General features: G+C 57.0%; 2 non-coding genes and 1 pseudogene across 2 annotated transcripts; all 3 read right to left on the bottom strand.

Moving 5' to 3' along the window:
* The window catches only part of LOC142768039 (large subunit ribosomal RNA), a 5852-nt pseudogene extending 5796 nt beyond the window's left edge, over positions 1-56 (bottom strand).
* Positions 57-1210: 1154 nt separating this feature from the next.
* Positions 1211-1363, bottom strand: LOC142767944 (5.8S ribosomal RNA). The gene has a single exon (XR_012885158.1). It is a non-coding gene; the product is annotated as a 5.8S ribosomal RNA (ribosomal RNA).
* A 1719-nt stretch (positions 1364-3082) lies between these two features.
* On the bottom strand, positions 3083-4897 carry LOC142767989 (small subunit ribosomal RNA). Its single transcript, XR_012885195.1, has one exon. It is a non-coding gene; the product is annotated as a small subunit ribosomal RNA (ribosomal RNA).
* Between the last annotated feature and the right edge of the window lie 12603 nt (positions 4898-17500).

Here is a 17500-nt window from a genome sequence, read left to right as displayed (position 1 = left end):
CCTCCGCTTAGTGATATGCTTAAATTCAGCGGGTTGTCTCGCCTGATCTGAGGTCGACAGCGGATACATTCGCTTCCATCAACTTCCTGCACGACCGCGTGCGCTCGCCCTACCAAGTGTGCCCGCAACCCTGTACAGGGCCACTTCTTCACAAGGCTGGCAATCGGCTTCCCCGCTGCACGCGTGCGGCGCACAACCGGTGTGACGTGGAAGTGACGGGACACGTTCGTAAACCCATCGCGAACCGAGTACGACGCCCTACCAAGTGCGCCCGCAACCCTGTACAGGGTCACATCTTCACAAGGCTGGCAAGCGGCATTCCGCTGCGCGCGTGCGTCGTCCGAGCAGTTGCGTGATAAACGACCATGTCGAAAGCCCAAACACCGCCGAGGCCAGTCGCCGCCGCCGCAAGGGCAGCCACGCAGCCTGGCGAGAGGCATCGTCTCGTGTAGCGTCGCCCCCGCCCCAACTGGAGTGGCCCAGTTTTTTGAACTGGACGGGAACTGCGAAGCACTTAGACCGACGGCGGACTACGACGAGAACGCCTTAAGCTTCGCCAACGTTTCGCCAACTCGTGCGGGAGACTTTTTCCGCTTCGCGGCAAGTCGTCGCGCCGTGCTCTCCGCATCAACCGCGTACGCAGCGAACCGCAAACGTCGGGCGCAGCCTCCTCACCTCCCTGCGCTTTGCGCGCGAACGTTCCCTGTTCGCGCGGCAAAGCCTGGAGGAGGCACGGCCCCGCAGCGTGTTCGAGCGCCCGGTCTACGGGACACCCTGCTTACTTCGAGGGCAACAAGCGCAACGCAAGGCTGCGATCTCGCGCACTTTGCGCACGGCTGGAGAAGCTTTGCTGGCCGGCTTTCGCTCCTCGTGTTTACCGTGCGTTAAAGTTGCGCGTCCGTGGCTCTCGCAGCTCTTGCGCGCCCGGTCGCAGAGAGGAGTACGCAACCTCGACCGCACTTTCCCTGCAGGCTTCCTTCCGACTCGAAGTCCTGCGGCGGTCTCAACGAGGTGCCACATCCTCAATGCAGTCGGTCGCCCCCGTTTCGGTTGGGCTCTGGCACGACGGACGCCACCGTCTCGCCCTTGAGTGGCCGCTGTTGGCGCTCGCTGTGAGGTGTTCAGCGTGCTGTCCGTGTTGCCGACGCGGTCAAAACGAGTCGACGGCTCACGTTCCCTTGTGCGCCGAAGGCTCTCTTGATATGTGATCCGACCCTCAGACAGACGAAGCCAAGGGAAGACCCAAGGCCGCAATGTGCGTTCAAAGAATCAGTGCTCAGTGTGTCCTGCAATTCACACCAAGTCTCGCAGCTGGCTGCGTTCTTCATCGACCCGAGAACCGAGTGATCCACCGCTTAGAGTCGTGAAAAAGTGTTTGTTCAATTCCGTACAGTCAAAACCAAACGTTTCTGGCACTCGGCCAAACAGTGGCCAAGAAGGGCGCTTTTCAGCGCACGCTTGGACTCCAAAACTCTGCCGCGCCTTTTTCGGCTGCCGCAAATCGAGCAAACGGTGTGTTTCGGACGGCGTTTCGCTTCCGCTACTTGCGAGTGCTTTCGTGGTCCACCCCTCTATAAATACTCGGGAGGCGTCGAAGCCGGTTCTCCAAGCCGGACCCGTAGGTATCGTTGTGTGCTCGCTCTCATTGGCCCGCCTAACCAGAAAATGCCTGCGGTACACCCATTTGGATAAGAGTGCACGCAGATGCGGGCCTCGACGGCTACACATTTCCTCGGGCGGCCGCCTCCCGGCCTCCGTGGAGCGCGGGATGCACGGTCCCATCGACAAGCCTCTCCCGTTTTTACCGTGGCGTCGCGGTTCACCACGGCGGGCGGGTCGGTCTCCTCCGCATAAAAAGGGGGACCCCCGCTTTTTGTTCCACGAAATCGCACAAGCTTTTTTCGCATCCACGGTTTGCCACCGCACACCAAAATGCCGATCCGGCTGCCTACTTTAGCCAACAGGTGGAGCCAGGCGCGCCGTACTTGCGCGGCACTTCCCACGTCCACCGAAGTCGGTGCCAAGGACCACTTCCGGCGCCGGAGCCGCGTACGAGCCTACTCGAGGCAGAAGAACGAAGCCAGCAAGGGCCTGGCCGCAAGTGCGTTCAATTGTCGGGACGTCCAAGTCCCTCGTTCTTCCGTGCTTCCTCTTTCGGCAAGTCGTTGCGGCACCTTCCCAAAGCGCGCAGACCCGCTAATCGCGACGAGCGCGACGTGGCCGTGCCGCCTTTCCCTCGGCAGCAAGCAAAACGCCTGGCAACGTCGACGCTCCCCTAACCGCGATCTCGCACCGTGTTTCGTGTGGCGAATTCAAAAGCCGGCCGGCGCTGCTGCAACCATTACGGTCGGTACGCATACGCCGCGGAGGGCGGGACGGTCATCGGAGCGTGCGGTTCCTCCATCGAGTACTGCGCACCTCGGCCGTCGCATCGCCGTGCCATGACCGGCCGCGCGTCAACGCGAACCGGTGCCAGCGAGATCCCTCGCCTGCAAGAACCGACCGGCAGCCTCCGTCACCCGAGGACGCGGAGGCGCTTGCCGCGGACGGCGGGACGGTATGCACTGGTGCACAGCGGACCCGTCACATCGCCAGTTCCTTGACCGACCGCCGACGCTTGTGCCGTTCCTCTCGTACTTGGCAGTCGCCGCGCGATTGTCGGGTCTCGTTCTTGCACGCTCGAACGGTCGGGAGGGCACTCGGCTGGCGTTTCGGGAACGCGCAGCCTCGCCTTCTACCGACGTAACCACGACTCGCCGTTCGCGCTCCGCCGCTCCTGTTTACAGTACTAGGCGGTCCCGCAGCGGTCGGGTCGCGCATTTCGAGCGCTTCGAGCCACGGTGCAGTGGCGGGTCGAAAGCCGACCTATGAGTGCGTTGCGCCGTTTGTACCCGCGTCCGCCACCTGGCCGACCGTCCAAGGTCGCGGTGTTGGCGTCCGCTGGGCGCAACAATTTGTCACGGGGTGCCGCTCCACATTCAGGCAGCCCCGTGGGGAAAAGCCGACCCCGCGTCCAAACGGGGTCAGCGGCAGAAAGTGTCGGGCGCAGACGCAGCTGAGGCGCTCACCCTTCACAATCCGTTAATGATCCTTCCGCAGGTTCACCTACGGAAACCTTGTTACGACTTTTACTTCCTCTAAATGATCAAGTTTGGTCATCTTTCCAACAGACCGGCGCAACCGAAAGGCCGCGCCGGACATCGGTCCGAAGACCTCACTAAATCATTCAATCGGTAGTAGCGACGGGCGGTGTGTACAAAGGGCAGGGACGTAATCAACGCGAGCTTATGACTCGCGCTTACTGGGAATTCCTCGTTCAAGGGGAACAATTGCAAGCCCCTATCCCAATCACGAAAGAAGTTCCACGGGTTACCCAGTCTTTTCAGACAGGGATAAAGACACGCTGCTTCCTTCAGTGTAGCGCGCGTGCGGCCCCGGACATCTAAGGGCATCACAGACCTGTTATTGCTCTGTTTCGTGCGGCTAGGAGCCGCTTGTCCCTCTAAGAAGGTTGTAGGGTGCTGGGAACCCCGCACCTATTTAATAGGCTAGAGTCTCGTTCGTTATCGGAATTAACCAGACAAATCGCTCCACCAACTAAGAACGGCCATGCACCACCATCCACCGAATCAAGAAAGAGCTCTCAATCTGTCAATCCTCCCAGTGTCCGGGCCGGGTAAGTTTTCCCGTGTTGAGTCAAATTAAGCCGCAGGCTCCACTCCTGGTGGTGCCCTTCCGTCAATTCCTTTAAGTTTCAGCTTTGCAACCATACTTCCCCCGGAACCCAAATACTTTGGTTTCCCGGAAGCTGCCCGCCGAGTCATTTGAGTAACTCAGGCGGATCGCTGGTTGGCATCGTTTATGGTCAGAACTAGGGCGGTATCTGATCGCCTTCGAACCTCTGACTTTCGTTCTTGATCAATGAAAACATTCTTGGCAAATGCTTTCGCAGTAGTTCGTCTTGCGACGGTCCAAGAATTTCACCTCTAGCGCCGCAATACGAATGCCCCCGTCCGTCCCTCTTAATCATTACCTCGTATTCCAAAAACCAACAGAACAGAAACAAGGTCTTGTTCTATTATTCCATGCAAGTTTATTCAGGCGACTCGCCTGCGTTGAGCACTCTAATTTTTTCAAAGTAAAAGCAACGGCCATCTCGAGGCACACAATGAAGTGCACCAAGAAAGAACCGGCATGATGTTCAGTCCGAGCCGTCGCATCGGGTAGATGCACTACTCGTCTGGAACTGAGATCCAACTACGAGCTTTTTAACCGCAGCAGCTTTAGTATACGCTATTGGAGCTGGAATTACCGCGGCTGCTGGCACCAGACTTGCCCTCCAATTGATCCTCGTTAAAGGATTTAGAGTGCACTCATTTCAATTACGGGGCCTCAAAAGAGTCCCGTATTGTTATTTTTCGTCACTACCTCCCCGTGCCGGGAGTGGGTAATTTGCGCGCCTGCTGCCTTCCTTGGATGTGGTAGCCGTTTCTCAGGCTCCCTCTCCGGAATCGAACCCTGATTCTCCGTTACCCGTAACAACCATGGTAAGCAAGTAACCTACCATCGAAAGTTGATAAGGCAGACACTTGAAAGAAACGTCGCCGGCTCGTGGCCATGCGATCAGCACAAAGTTATCCAGAGTCACCACACAATACGGGCCGAAACCCGATCGATCTTGGTCTAATAAAAGCACCCGTTACCCAAAGGGCTCCAGGCTCACTGCATGTATTAGCTCTAGAATTGCCACAGTTATCCAAGTAGGAAGAAACGATCTAAGGAACCATAACTGATTTAATGAGCCATTCGCGGTTTCGCCTTATTTCGGCATGTACTTAGACATGCATGGCTTAATCTTTGAGACAAGCATATGATTACTGGCAGGATCAACCAGGTAATCGTTCGACTGCGCGTCCGTCCTCGCCTTCGGCGGGCCGGACGCAGTCTGTGTGCGGCGGAGGCCACCTTCAGGCGCCCCAACACGCTTATTTTGCACTCCGAGATGACGGCGTTCGAGCTCGCTACGGCACAACCTTCCCGAAAGACGAGTGGGAGCCGTGCGGCAAGAAGCACGTTCATGCTCGCTCTTTTTCGTTGCATCGACTCGGTCGCGCCGTGCGGGTTGCCCAAGCCCGCTGCACTGTCGGTGGACCGGCCGGAACTAGCAACGGAGCCGAGACTGCAAAGCCGCCAGACGACGGGTCACGCCCGCGTCTTCGGCGCTTTCGCATCTGAATCGCCCGAGGACGACACGGAACACACCTCGATATCGTGGTAAAACGGCACCGTCCGACAACCAGCCCCTAACGCATCAAGCGGATGAGGCTGCAGACGACTGCCGTGGATTCCCCTGGAGCAGACCCGAGGACACGCTTGACGAGGCCGAAGCCCGCCGCATATCAGACACCCGGTCGCTTTCGCGTACGCCGCTCACGAGAACCCCCACATAATAGCAGCGATAAGTACCCAGACCTCCTTGGGCACTAATACGAGCGTACTCGAGAAAATTTCACCGCGGGTGTGCCCCGAAACGTGTGGCACGTTGAGCGTGCCACAAGTCTACGTCGCTCTCAAACCCGCCGAGGTCGTAGAATTTGCGACCCTACTCACGAAATTCCCACCGAGGATACGGCCGCAAACGTACCGCACCTTGGGTAGGCCACGAGTTTGTGCAACACTACGCTGACGGCACAGCACCGAGGTCGTACGCGCACGCACGGGAAAATTCCGCCGCGGTTTCTGCCGAAAACGTGAGGCACCACGACTCTCCGCAAGTTCGCGTCGACTGCGAAAGACCGAAGTCGTGAACGACGTGTCCGCTACTCGCTGCCGACACGCTGGACACCAAACGTACAACGACTCGACGGCGTCGTAGAGGCCCACGACGCGGTTTTCCTTAACGACGTCTCGGCGTGGCACCGACAGGTTAGAACGGCCGACCAACGTTCCCTGTCCGCCGTTCGGCTCAGTCGAAGGGCTCGGCGACTTCGGCAACGCTGCGAAGCCGCACGGTGACGCACGCCATGTCCCCATTTTTTTTTGTCTTTCTGCGTCTGCCGGGGTGCCCCTATAATAGCAGCGATATGCACCCAGACCGCCGTGGGTCGCTCGCCCCGGCTGACGTGGTTTTTCGTACTCCTGCGGCGGTCGCCGTCAAGCACGTCCAAATACGCTACTTTCGTGGGCGCATTCACGCTCTTTCGCTTCGCCGGAGTGCCAGCACTCACTCTGCCAAAAACGGCGAACATCCGAGCGGCGGTTCCCACTTTTGCGTCGGCGTCGCAAACCCCGCCCCGGCAGACGAGGTTTGCCGTACTCGTGCGACGGTGGCCGGCGGGCACGTCGAAAGACGCCGATATCGTGCGCGAATTGGCGCACCTTGGCTTCACCGGAGTGCCGCCACTGACTCCTCCAAAAACGGCGAAGATCCGAGCGGCGCTTCCCACTTTCGCATCGGCGTCCCGAACTCCGCCCCGGCTGACGCGGTTTACCGTACTCGTGCGACGGTCGCCGGCGAGCACGTGGAAAGACGCCGATATCGTGCCCGAATCGGCTTCGTTCGGCTTCGCCGGAGTGCCAGCACTGGCTCGGCGAAAGACGACGAACATCCGAGCGACGGTTCTCACTATTGCGTACGCGTCGCAAACCCCGCCCCGGCAGACGCACTTTGCCGTACTCGTGCGACGGTCGCCGGCGAGCACGTAGAAAGACGCCGATATCGTGCCGGAATCGGCCCCGTTTGGCTTCGCCGGAGTGCCAGCACTCACTCGGCCACAAACGGCGAACATCCGAGCGGCGGTTCCCACTTAGCCGTCGGCGTCCCGAACTCCGCCCCGGCAGACGCGGTTGCCGAGCTCGTGCGACTAGCGACCGCGAAGCCGTCTCGCGACGCCGCTTTCGTGCGCGGCTCCCACTGCGACCTGGGTCACCCGAGGTCGACGAGCAAAAAAGAATGTCGAAAAAAAATTTTTTTTTTTTTGCGTCTGCCGGGGTGCCCCTTGTTGGAAATTGTTTGAACCTCCCGCGCGAATAGCGCGCGCACCAAGAGACGGAGAACGACGAGGAAGAAGAAGAGACCAGCAAGGAAATAGAACACGCTCTTTTACCATGGATGCTGGCGTTTGCGTCTCCTTCATTTGGTGCCTTTAAACTCCGAAGCGTGGTTTTCCCACATCGATTTTTGGTGCCGACGACCCGGGAATCAAGCCTACAACGACCCGAGCCTTTCATTCCTGGTGTGGGTGAGCTGCGCTGCGAGCTAGACCGACATGGAGCGAGCGAAGAGCAAGCGGGCCTCGCGGCGATCGATGAACACAAGAATCATCAACGAGGTCAACCAGGTGCTCCAGTCCAATGAGTTCGAGCTTTCTGGACTTCGAATGCTGCACGGCCGCCTACGCGCCAGCAACGTGGAACTTAAAGCCTTGAACAACGAGGTTGAAACCCTGATCACTGACGACCTGGCGGCAGACGACTATGAGGTGGTCATGCAATACGATGACGCCGCTAACAGTACTCTGGCGTTGCTCGAGCACCACATTGAAGTTCTGAAGACTTCTGCTACGCCGGCGTCGTCTACAACTCCAGCCATGGGCGCAAGGACCTGTGAGGGTGCACCGAGCGAGCATGAACGACTTCCACAACGTGAGTTCGGCGCACGACTTCCCAAGCTGGAGCTTCTTCGTTTCGATGGAAACGTGATCAAGTGGCAACCCTTTTGGGATATGTTCCTGCACTCCGTGCACGAGAACCCAAGGCTGTCCAACACAGACCGGTTTCACTACTTGGCCTCACTTCTAGATGGACCTGCAGCTCAGGCCGTCGCCGGTATTCAGGTGACAGATTCTTGTTACGATGACGCGCTGGAAATTTTGAAACGTCGGTTTGGAAACAAGAAAGTCATTGAGCAGAAGTACTTAGGAAATTTGCGCACGCTCAAACCAGTGAAATTAGCGAGTGATGTCACTTCTCTGCGCAAGCTTTTCGACACAGTTCAACTAAACAGGAGGGGACTGCGTAGTCTTGGAATCACGGAGTCATCCTACGCGGCTATGCTGAATGAAGTTCTGCTCAAAGTCATACCAGCTGACATTGTCGTAGAATACTTCAAAAAAGAAAGTATGGAGAACACGACGGAAACGAGCCAGGCTTCATCTGATCAGGAACTTGAGCAGCTGATGAAATTTCTCCGCATCGAAGTTGAATGTCGAGAAAAGAGTTCTTTAGTGAACAATTTGCCAACGACATCGAACAACAGCGTACCTGTATTAAATAGATCATTCAAGAAGCAGTCCGCGACTCCTACAGCATCCGTTCTTCAAAACAAGACACTATCTTCCCCCTCGTCCTGTTTTTTCTGCGCTGCTACCGATCACAAGACAGAGGACTGCACGAGTGACATGACTCTGGCCGAGAAGCGCAACAAACTTGTAACAGACGGTCGATGCTTCCGGTGCACGTCAAAAGGACATCTGGTCCGCAATTGCCGGCGGAGAGTGCACTGCCAAGCATGCAAGCGCAGACACGCCTCCTCGATGTGCAATGCTAGTAGTTCTGAAACACCATCAGTGACTAATGCTCAGAAGAAACCGAATGCTACGGTGCAAGTTTCCACTCAGAGAGCTTCAGTTCCCCGACTCATCAATGATGTTCTTCTCCAGACTTTTCGAGCTTGGGTAACGACTTCATCTCATTGTTGCTATATACGCGGTGTTCTCGACAATGGAAGCCAGCGAACGTTCGTCACTGAGAGCGTCGCTTCCAAGCTAAGTCTACCTGCTGTTGCCGAGACCGAACTCGCCATCAGTGCGTTTGGTAGAGCGAGCGACCCAACCCGACGATTCAAAATGGTCAAGATCACGCTCCGCAGTCAGCACGACGACCTAACCATTGACATTGAGGCCATAGTGGTGCCCTTTATTTGCGAGGAGATGATTGAAGCACCAAGGCAGAGTCGTCTTCTTCAAGCCATCGCAGCGGAGGGGAAACATCTGGCTGACGCAGTCGTTTACCCGAGTGTAGATTGTGAGCCAGGTGTGAGTGTCCTCATTGGATCGGACCAGCTTTGGAAGTTGATGCCCAACACGAGTGAAGTGAGGTGGGATGAAGAAAACCCTGCCTTACTCGGCATTAACACAAAGATGGGCTGGACTCTCCAAGGCCCCTTATCTGGTGGTGGAAGCACGAGTAACAAAGCAAGCACCCAAGTATGTGTTCTTCGAACAGGTTCCCACGAAGACGACCAGATCGCCTTCCCATTACAAAGATTTTGGGACCTCGATGCTATCGGAATTGCCGACACGCCGACGTCTCAGTGCAACGCAGATATTTTGGAAGAATTCAACAACACTACCAGGCTTCGGAAAGGACGCTATGAAGTTGCGTTGCCATGGAAATCACCTCTCGTCGACATGGCCGACAATCGCAAAGTAGCCCTTTCGAGGCTCCATGGACTCGTCAAGCGGCTGTCACCAAACGACGAAGCCATGAGAGCCTACGATAAGGCTATCAGGCAGTATGAGGTGGACGGTCATGCTGAAAAAGTTGAAGATGCCCCGTATTGTACACAGCACCTATACTACATGCCGCATCGAGAGGTAATCCGCGAAACATCTACGACGACGAGACTTCGCGTAGTCTTCGACGCATCATCGCATGCATCAGGAGCTTGTTCTCTCAACGAACAACTCGAAAAAGGTCCTAATCTGAATGCTGACCTTTTCAAGGTTTTGATCCGGTTTCGCCTTTTCGCCATCGGAATTACAGCAGACGTGCAGAAGGCGTTTCTACAAATCAGCATTCGAGAAGAAGACAGAGATGCTCTTCGTTTCTTGTGGTTTGAAGGGCTACCAATGTCAGGCAGACCACTGCCAAAAATACAAGAAATGCGAATGACCAGAGTTCCATTCGGCACCTCCGCAAGCCCTTTCCTATTATCTGCAACGTTGAAATACCATTTCGATCACGTTGAACAAATTTACCAAGTAACGGCCGCAAAACTGAAGGCAAGCTTCTACGTCGATGACCTAGTTTTCGGAGCTTCAACGACAAAAGAAGCGCTACAACTCTACGAAGAGACGAAGGCCATAATGGAGCTGGCCGGAATGAAAATGCAGAAGTGGTCAACAAACTGCGACCTGTTAAGAGAGAAGCTCAAGCAAGCAGGAGAGACGGCAGCTGAGCAGGTCACACAATCTAAGGTTCTTGGGCTATCCTGGAACTACACCGACGACACCATTTCGGTGAAAATTGACTCTGTGACGAAAGTCTTAAAAGCGGGACTTTGTACCAAGCGAACTGTGCTTCAGGCTTCATCACGAATTTTCGACCCCTTGGGACTGCTAGCACCGTTCACCATTCGAGTTAAAATACTTTTTCAGAAGATATGGATGCAAGGACTCGACTGGGAAAGCGTTCTCCCCGAGACATTGAAGATCGAGTGGGACAAGTGGACTGTCGAACTTCAAGACCTCAAAGACTTTAGAACCAAGAGGTATCAACTAGACAACAGCAGCCCTGATAAAAGCACTCACCAGCTGCATATATTCACGGACGCTAGCCCGTGTGCCTACGGAGTAGTGGCATACATACGAGTGGAAGACAGTACCGGAGCGGTTCGACTCCAGCAGCTGCTCGCTAAGTCTCGGGTCGCTCCAATCAAGGGTCTCACTTTACCACGCCTGGAACTCGTCGCTGCGGTTCTTGGAGCTCGACTTCTTAAGCTACTTGTGGATACTTTGCCACACACAAATATAGAATACTTCTGCTGGACCGACTCCCAAGTTTGCTTGAGTTGGATCAAGTCTACAGCCACCAAGTGGAAGCCCTTCGTTTGTAACAGGGTAATTGAGATCCAAGGGCTCACAGACCCGAGTCGCTGGAGACATTGCTCTGGAAAGACAAACCCAGCCGATTTAGTTACAAGAGGGATATCAGCGCATCACCTTTGTACAAGCGATTTATGGTGGCATGGGCCTGACTGGCTATCTGGTACCCAAGAAACGTGGCCGGCAAGTGAAGCTGGTCCTCATGAGTCAACGGATGAACTATGTAGATCAAACGACGAAGACACAACAGTTTTGGCTTGTCAATGCGCGCAAGCAGAGCCACTTTTCGAGCTCGACAAGTACAGCAGCTGGATACGAGTTGTTAGAATCACAGCTTGGATTCGAAGATTTATTCACAATTGTCGAGTGCACACCAGTCGTCGTCTGATGGGCCCACTCACTGCCCCTGAGATAAAAGAAGGCGAGTTTACATGGATGAAGAATGCACAAGCGGAAGCCTTTAGTATAGAACTCGCCTCATTGTTAAAAAACCAACCATTAGCTAAGGCATCCCGAATTCGTGACCTGCATCCATTCTTGGACAATGATGGGATTTTAAGAATCAAGACCCGGCTTGACAACGTAAAAACATCAGAATACGTGAGGTGCCCGATTCTACTACCAGCTGACCACCGCTGCACATACCTCATCATCGACCGCACGCACCGGCGCCTGCTGCACAGTGGTGTAAACGATACCCTTTCAGAGCTACGCGAGTGTTTTTGGGTGATTAAGGGCCGCCAGTGTGTGAAAAAAGTGCTCTCTAGGTGCAAAGTGTGTGCTAGATTCAAGCTCCAACCTGCAACAGCCCCTACCGCACCACTGCCGACCGACAGGGTTAAGAGATCACACCCTTTTCAAGTTGTGGGTGTTGACTTTGCTGGTCCCGTTTTTGTGAAAGGAACCAGTCCCGTGAAGGCCTATATCGTTATTTTTACGTGTGCCGTCGTTCGGGCGATCCATTTGGAGTTGTGCTCCGATATGACGGCGGGGTCATTTTTAATGGCTTTCCGTCGGTTTGTGTCGCGACGCGGCTTGCCTAGTGTTATTTATTCCGACAATGCTCTAGCTTTTCATGCTGCCAGTCGCGACTTAAAAGTGATGTACAGAGCTTTGAGAGACTTCCAAGTACAGGACTTTTGCTCTACTAACCACATTACCTGGAAATTCATTGCAGAACGTAGTCCTTGGTGGGGTGGATTTTGGGAGAGGATGATTCGCACTGTTAAAAGCTGCCTACGGAAAATTCTAGGGAAAGGTTGCTTTGATTTCGAGCAGCTTGTGACCATTCTTGCCGAAGTAGAAAATGTAGTGAATTCTAGGCCATTAACGTACCTCTCCGCTGACGCTACCGATCCAGCTGTACTTACACCTTCGCACTTTCTAACCGGTAGGAAGTCTACTACACTGCCTAGTGCTAATACTGCTGAAACGTCGGGAACTCGCTCCGATACTTTAAAGCATTGGAAGTACAGGCAGCAAATAATGGCTGATTTTTGGAAGCGTTGGTATAAAGACTACCTCTTGTGCTTGAGGAGTGCACACATTAGGCGAGTACAGCCTTGCAACCAGCTTAAGGTTAACGATGTAGTCGTCATTAAGGAAGACAAGGTGCCCATAACTTTTTGGAAAGTTGGTAGAGTTACTGACGTGTACTTATCAAGTGATAATCACGTTAGAGCCTGCAAGATTGTCTTGGCAGGAGGTACGGAAGTTACGAGGCCAGTACAACTTTTATGCCCGTTGGAGCTGGGCGATTGAACTTTCGGGCGCGGAGGATGTTGGAAATTGTTTGAACCTCCCGCGCGAATAGCGCGCGCACCAAGGGACGGAGAACGACGAGGAAGAGGAAGAGACCAGCCGAAATAGAACACGCTCTTTTACCATGGATGCTGGCGTTTGCGTCTCCTTCATTTGGTGCCTTTAAACTCCGAAGCGTGGTTTTCCCACACCCCTATAATAGCAGTGATAAGCACCCAGACCGCCATGGGTCGCTCCCCCCGGCTGACGTGGTTTTTCGTTTTCCTGCGGTGGTCGTCGTCAAGCACGTCCAAACACGCCACTTTCGTGGGCGCATTCGCGCTCTTTCGCTTCGCCGGAGTGCCAGCACTCACTCTGCCAAAAACGGCGAACATCCTAGTGGCGGTTCCCACTTTTGCGTCGGCGTCGCCAACCCCGCCCCGGCATACGCGGTTTGCCGTACTCGTGCGGCGGTGGCCGGCGGGCACGTCGAAAGACACCGATATCGTGCGCGAGTCGATGCTTCTTGGTCTCGCAGGAGGGCCGCCACTCACTCCTGCAAAAACGGCGAAGATCCGAGCGGCGCTTCCCACTTTTTCGTCGGCGTCGCAAACCTCGCCCCGGCAGACGCGCTTTGCCGTACTCGTGCGACGGTCGCCGGCGAGCACGTCGAAATACGCCGATATCGTGCCCGAATCGGCCCCGTTTCGCTTCGCCGGAGTGCCAGCACTCGCTCGGCCAAAGACGACGAACATCCGAGCGACGGTTCCCACTATTGCGTACGCGTCGCAAACCCCGCCCCGGCAGACGCGGTTTGCCGTACTCGTGCGGCGGTGGCCGGCGGGCACGTCGAAAGACGCCGATATCGTGCACGAATTGGCGCTCCTTGGCTTCACCGGAGTGCCAGCACTCACTCGGCCAAAAACGGCGAACATCCGAGCAGCGGTACCCACTTAGCCGTCGGCATCCCGAACTCCGCGCCGGCTGACGCGGTTGCCGAGCTCGTGCGACTAGCGACCGCGAACGCGTCTCGCGACGCCGCTTTCGTGCGCGGCTCCCATTGCGACCTGGGTTACCCGAGCTCGACCAGCAAAAAAGAAGGTCGAAAAAAAAATTTTTTTTTTCTGCGTCTGCCGGGGTGCCCCTATAATAGCAGCGATAAGCACCCAGACCGCCGTGGGTCGCTCGCCCCGGCTGACGTGGTTTTTCGTACTCCTGCAGCGGTCGCCGTCAAGCACGTCCAAATACGCCACTTTCGTGGGCGCATTCGCGCTCTTTCGCGTCGCCGGAGTGCCAGCACTCACTCTGCTAAAAACGGCCAACATCCGAGCGGCGGTTCCCACTTTTGCGTCGGCGTCGTAAACCCCGCCCCGGCAGACGCGGTTTGCCCTACTCGTGCGACGGTCGCCGGCGAGCGCGTCGAAAGACGCCGATATCGTGCGCTAATTGGCGCTCCTTGGCTTCTCCGGAGTGCCGCCACTCACTCCTCCAAAAACGGCGAAGATCCGAGCGGCGTTCTCCACTTTCGCATCGGCGTCCCGAACTCCGCCCGGGCTGACGCGGTTTACCGTACTCGTGCGACGGTCGCCGGCGGGCACGTCGAAAGACGCCGATATCGTGCCGTAATCGGCCCCGTTTGGCTTCGCCCGAGTGCCAGCACTCACTCGGCCAAAAACGGCGAACATCCGAGCAGCGTTTCCCACTTTCGCATCGGCGTCCCGAAGCCCGCCCCGGCAGACGCGGTTTGCCCTACTCGAGCGACGGTCGCCGGCGATCACGTCGAAAGGCGCCGAATTCGTGCACGAATCGATGCTTCTTGGTCTCGCAGGAGGGCCGCCACTCACTCCTGCAAAAACGGCGAAGATCCGAGTTGCGCTTCCCACTTTTTCGTCGGCGTCCCGAACTACGCCCCGGCTGACGCGGTTTACCGTACTCGTGCGACGGTCGCCGGCGGGCACTTCAAAATACGCCGATTTCGTGGGCGCATTCACGCTGTTTCGCTTCCCCGGAGTGCCAACACTCACTCTGCCGAAAGCGGCGATCATCCGAGCGGCGGTTCCCACTTTTGCGTCGGCTTCGCAAACGGCGCCCCGGCAGACGCGCTCGTGCGACGTACTCGTGCGACGGTCGCCGGCGAGCACGTCGAAAGACGCCGATATCGTGCTCGAATCGACCCCGTTTCGCTTCGCCGGAGTGCTGCCAGTCACGGCGCAGAAAACGGCGAACAAGTGTTTTTTTTTCCCTAGAATTTGTGTTATAGAAGGCACATTTGATATCGGACGATAATTTTCAACTTTATCACGCGCACCGATTTTCGTGTAGAGGTTTGCAAGTTTATGGGAATTTCTCCACTTGGAATAATGCGATTTAGTAGTACTACGAGAACTTCATGGATGTACTCAAGGGTACGGGGCAAGTCAGTTACGTCAACACCTGCAGATTTTTTACACTTCAAACTGAAAATTGTTGGTTGTGAGTCCTCGTGTGATATTAAAGGCCGATTCGCTAACACATAGAACAAAGAAAGAAAGGAAGAAAAAACGCCCGCGCTCGCTCAAGAAACCTGGGTTCGCAACAAGTGGCAACAACAAGCAACCGAGCGAGTGCGCCAAAACCCGTGGCGGCCGAACAAACGCGAAGTCCCTACCGCGTCAGCCGGGGCGGCACGGGACAGGAAAAATCACTTCAGCCGGGGCGGCGGGGCACCGAATAAACCTCGTCACCTCGTCGCAGGATAAAAGAGGAAACAAAAAGTCTAAACAGCGTCTGCTGGAGCGAATGCGTAATAAAACAACAACAACAACAAAAAAAAAACACCCGCGCTCAAGAAGTCTGCAATCACCACAAAAGGTGACTGTGACCGAGCAGCGTCAGCCGGGGCCGTGCGGAAACGGAAAAACCGCGACTACCGGGGCGTCGAGGCACCGAAAAATCCACTTCAGCCGCGGCGAAAAAAAAACAAAAAGAAAGACGGAGGGGGGGGGGACCACGTCTGCCGGGGCGAAGGAAAAAAAAAACGCGTCTGCCGGGGCGAGCCCGGGTGCGGCACCACCGGGAAAACTGTGGCAAACAGACATGGCGATCGAGTGAGTGGGCCGCCAGCCAGGCTCAGCCAAAAAGTGCAAAGTCCGAACTGCGTCAGCCGGGGCGGCAAAAACCGCGTCAGCCGGGGCGGCGCAAAAAACCGCGTCTGCCGGGGCGGCACGAAACCGCGTCAGCCGGGGCGGCGCGAAAACTGCGTCAGCCGGGGCGAAAGAAAAAAAAAACGCGTCTGCCGGGGCAAGCCCGGGTGCGGCACCACCGGGAAAACTGTGGCAAACAGACATGGCGATCGAGTGAGTGGGCCGCCAGCCAGGCACAGCCGAAAAGTGCAAAGTCCGAACCGTGTCAGCCGGGGCGACGCAAAAACCGCGTCAGCCGGGGCGGCGCGAAAACCGCGTCAGCCGGGGCGGCACGAAACCGCGTCAGCCGGGGCGGCGCGAAAACTGCGTCAGCCGGGGCGGCGCGAAAACCTCGTCAGCCGGGGCGAGCGAAAAGAGGGGGGGGGGAACCACGTCTGCCGGGGCGAAAGAAAAAAAAACGCGTCTGCCGGGGCGAGCCCGGGTGCGGCACCACCGGGAAGACTGTGGCAAACAGACATGGCGATCGAGTGAGTGGGCCGCCAGCCAGGCTCAGCCCAAAAAGTGCTAAGTCCGAACTGCGTCAGCCGGGGCGGCAAAAACCGCGTCAGCCGGGGCGGCGCGAAAACCGCGTCTGCCGGGGCGGCGCGAAAACTGCGTCAGCCGGGGCGAGCCCGGGTGCGGCACCACCGGGAAAACTGTGGCTAACAGACATGGCGATCGAGTGAGTGGGCCACCAGCCAGGCTCAGCCAAAAAGTGCTAAGTCCGAACTGCGTCAGCCGGGGCGGCAAGAACCGCGTCAGCCGGGGCGGCGCAAAAAACCGCGTCTGCCGGGGCGGCACGAAACCGCGTCAGCCGGGGCGGCGCGAAAACTGCGTCAGCCGGGGCGAAAGAAAAAAAAAACGCGTCTGCCGGGGCGAGCCCGGGTGCGGCACCACCGGGAAAACTGTGGCAAACAGACATGGCGATCGAGTGAGTGGGCCGCCAGCCAGTCACAGCCGAAAAGTGCCAAGTCCGAACTGCGTCAGCCGGGGCGGCAAAAACCGCGTCAGCCGGGGCGGCGCAAAAACCGCGTCTGCCGGGGCGGCACGAAACCGCGTCAGCCGGGGCGGCGCGAAAACTGCGTCAGCCGGGGCGAGCCCGGGTGCGGCACCACCGGGAAAACTGTGGCAAACAGACATGGCGATCGAGTGAGTGGGCCGCCAGCCAGGCTCAGCCAAAAAGTGCTAAGTCCGAACTGCGTCAGCCGGGGCGGCAAAAAACCGCGTCAGCCGGGGCGGCGCAAAAAACCGCGTCTGCCGGGGCGGCGCGAAAACCGCGTCAGCCGGGGCGGCGCGAAAACTGCGTCAGCCGGGGCGAAAGAAAAAAAAACGCGTCTGCCGGGGCGAGCCCGGGTGCGGCACCACCGGGAAGACTGTGGCAAACAGACATGGCGATCGAGTGAGTGGGCCGCCAGCCAGGCTCAGCCCAAAAAGTGCTAAGTCCGAACTGCGTCAGCCGGGGCGGCAAAAACCGCGTCAGCCGGGGCGGCGCGAAAACCGCGTCTGCCGGGGCGGCGCGAAAACTGCGTCAGCCGGGGCGAGCCCGGGTGCGGCACCACCGGGAAAACTGTGGCTAACAGACATGGCGATCGAGTGAGTGGGCCACCAGCCAGGCTCAGCCAAAAAGTGCTAAGTCCGAACTGCGTCAGCCGGGGCGGCAAGAACCGCGTCAGCCGGGGCGGCGCAAAAAACCGCGTCTGCCGGGGCGGCACGAAACCGCGTCAGCCGGGGTGGCGCGAAAACTGCGTCAGCCGGGGCGAAAGAAAAAAAAAA

Source organism: Rhipicephalus microplus, chromosome 7 (genome assembly GCF_043290135.1).
Source record: "Rhipicephalus microplus isolate Deutch F79 chromosome 7, USDA_Rmic, whole genome shotgun sequence".
Lineage (NCBI taxonomy): Eukaryota > Metazoa > Arthropoda > Arachnida > Ixodida > Ixodidae > Rhipicephalus > Rhipicephalus microplus.
Note: the sequence above shows the minus strand (reverse complement) of the source record. Positions and strands in the feature narration are given on the sequence as shown.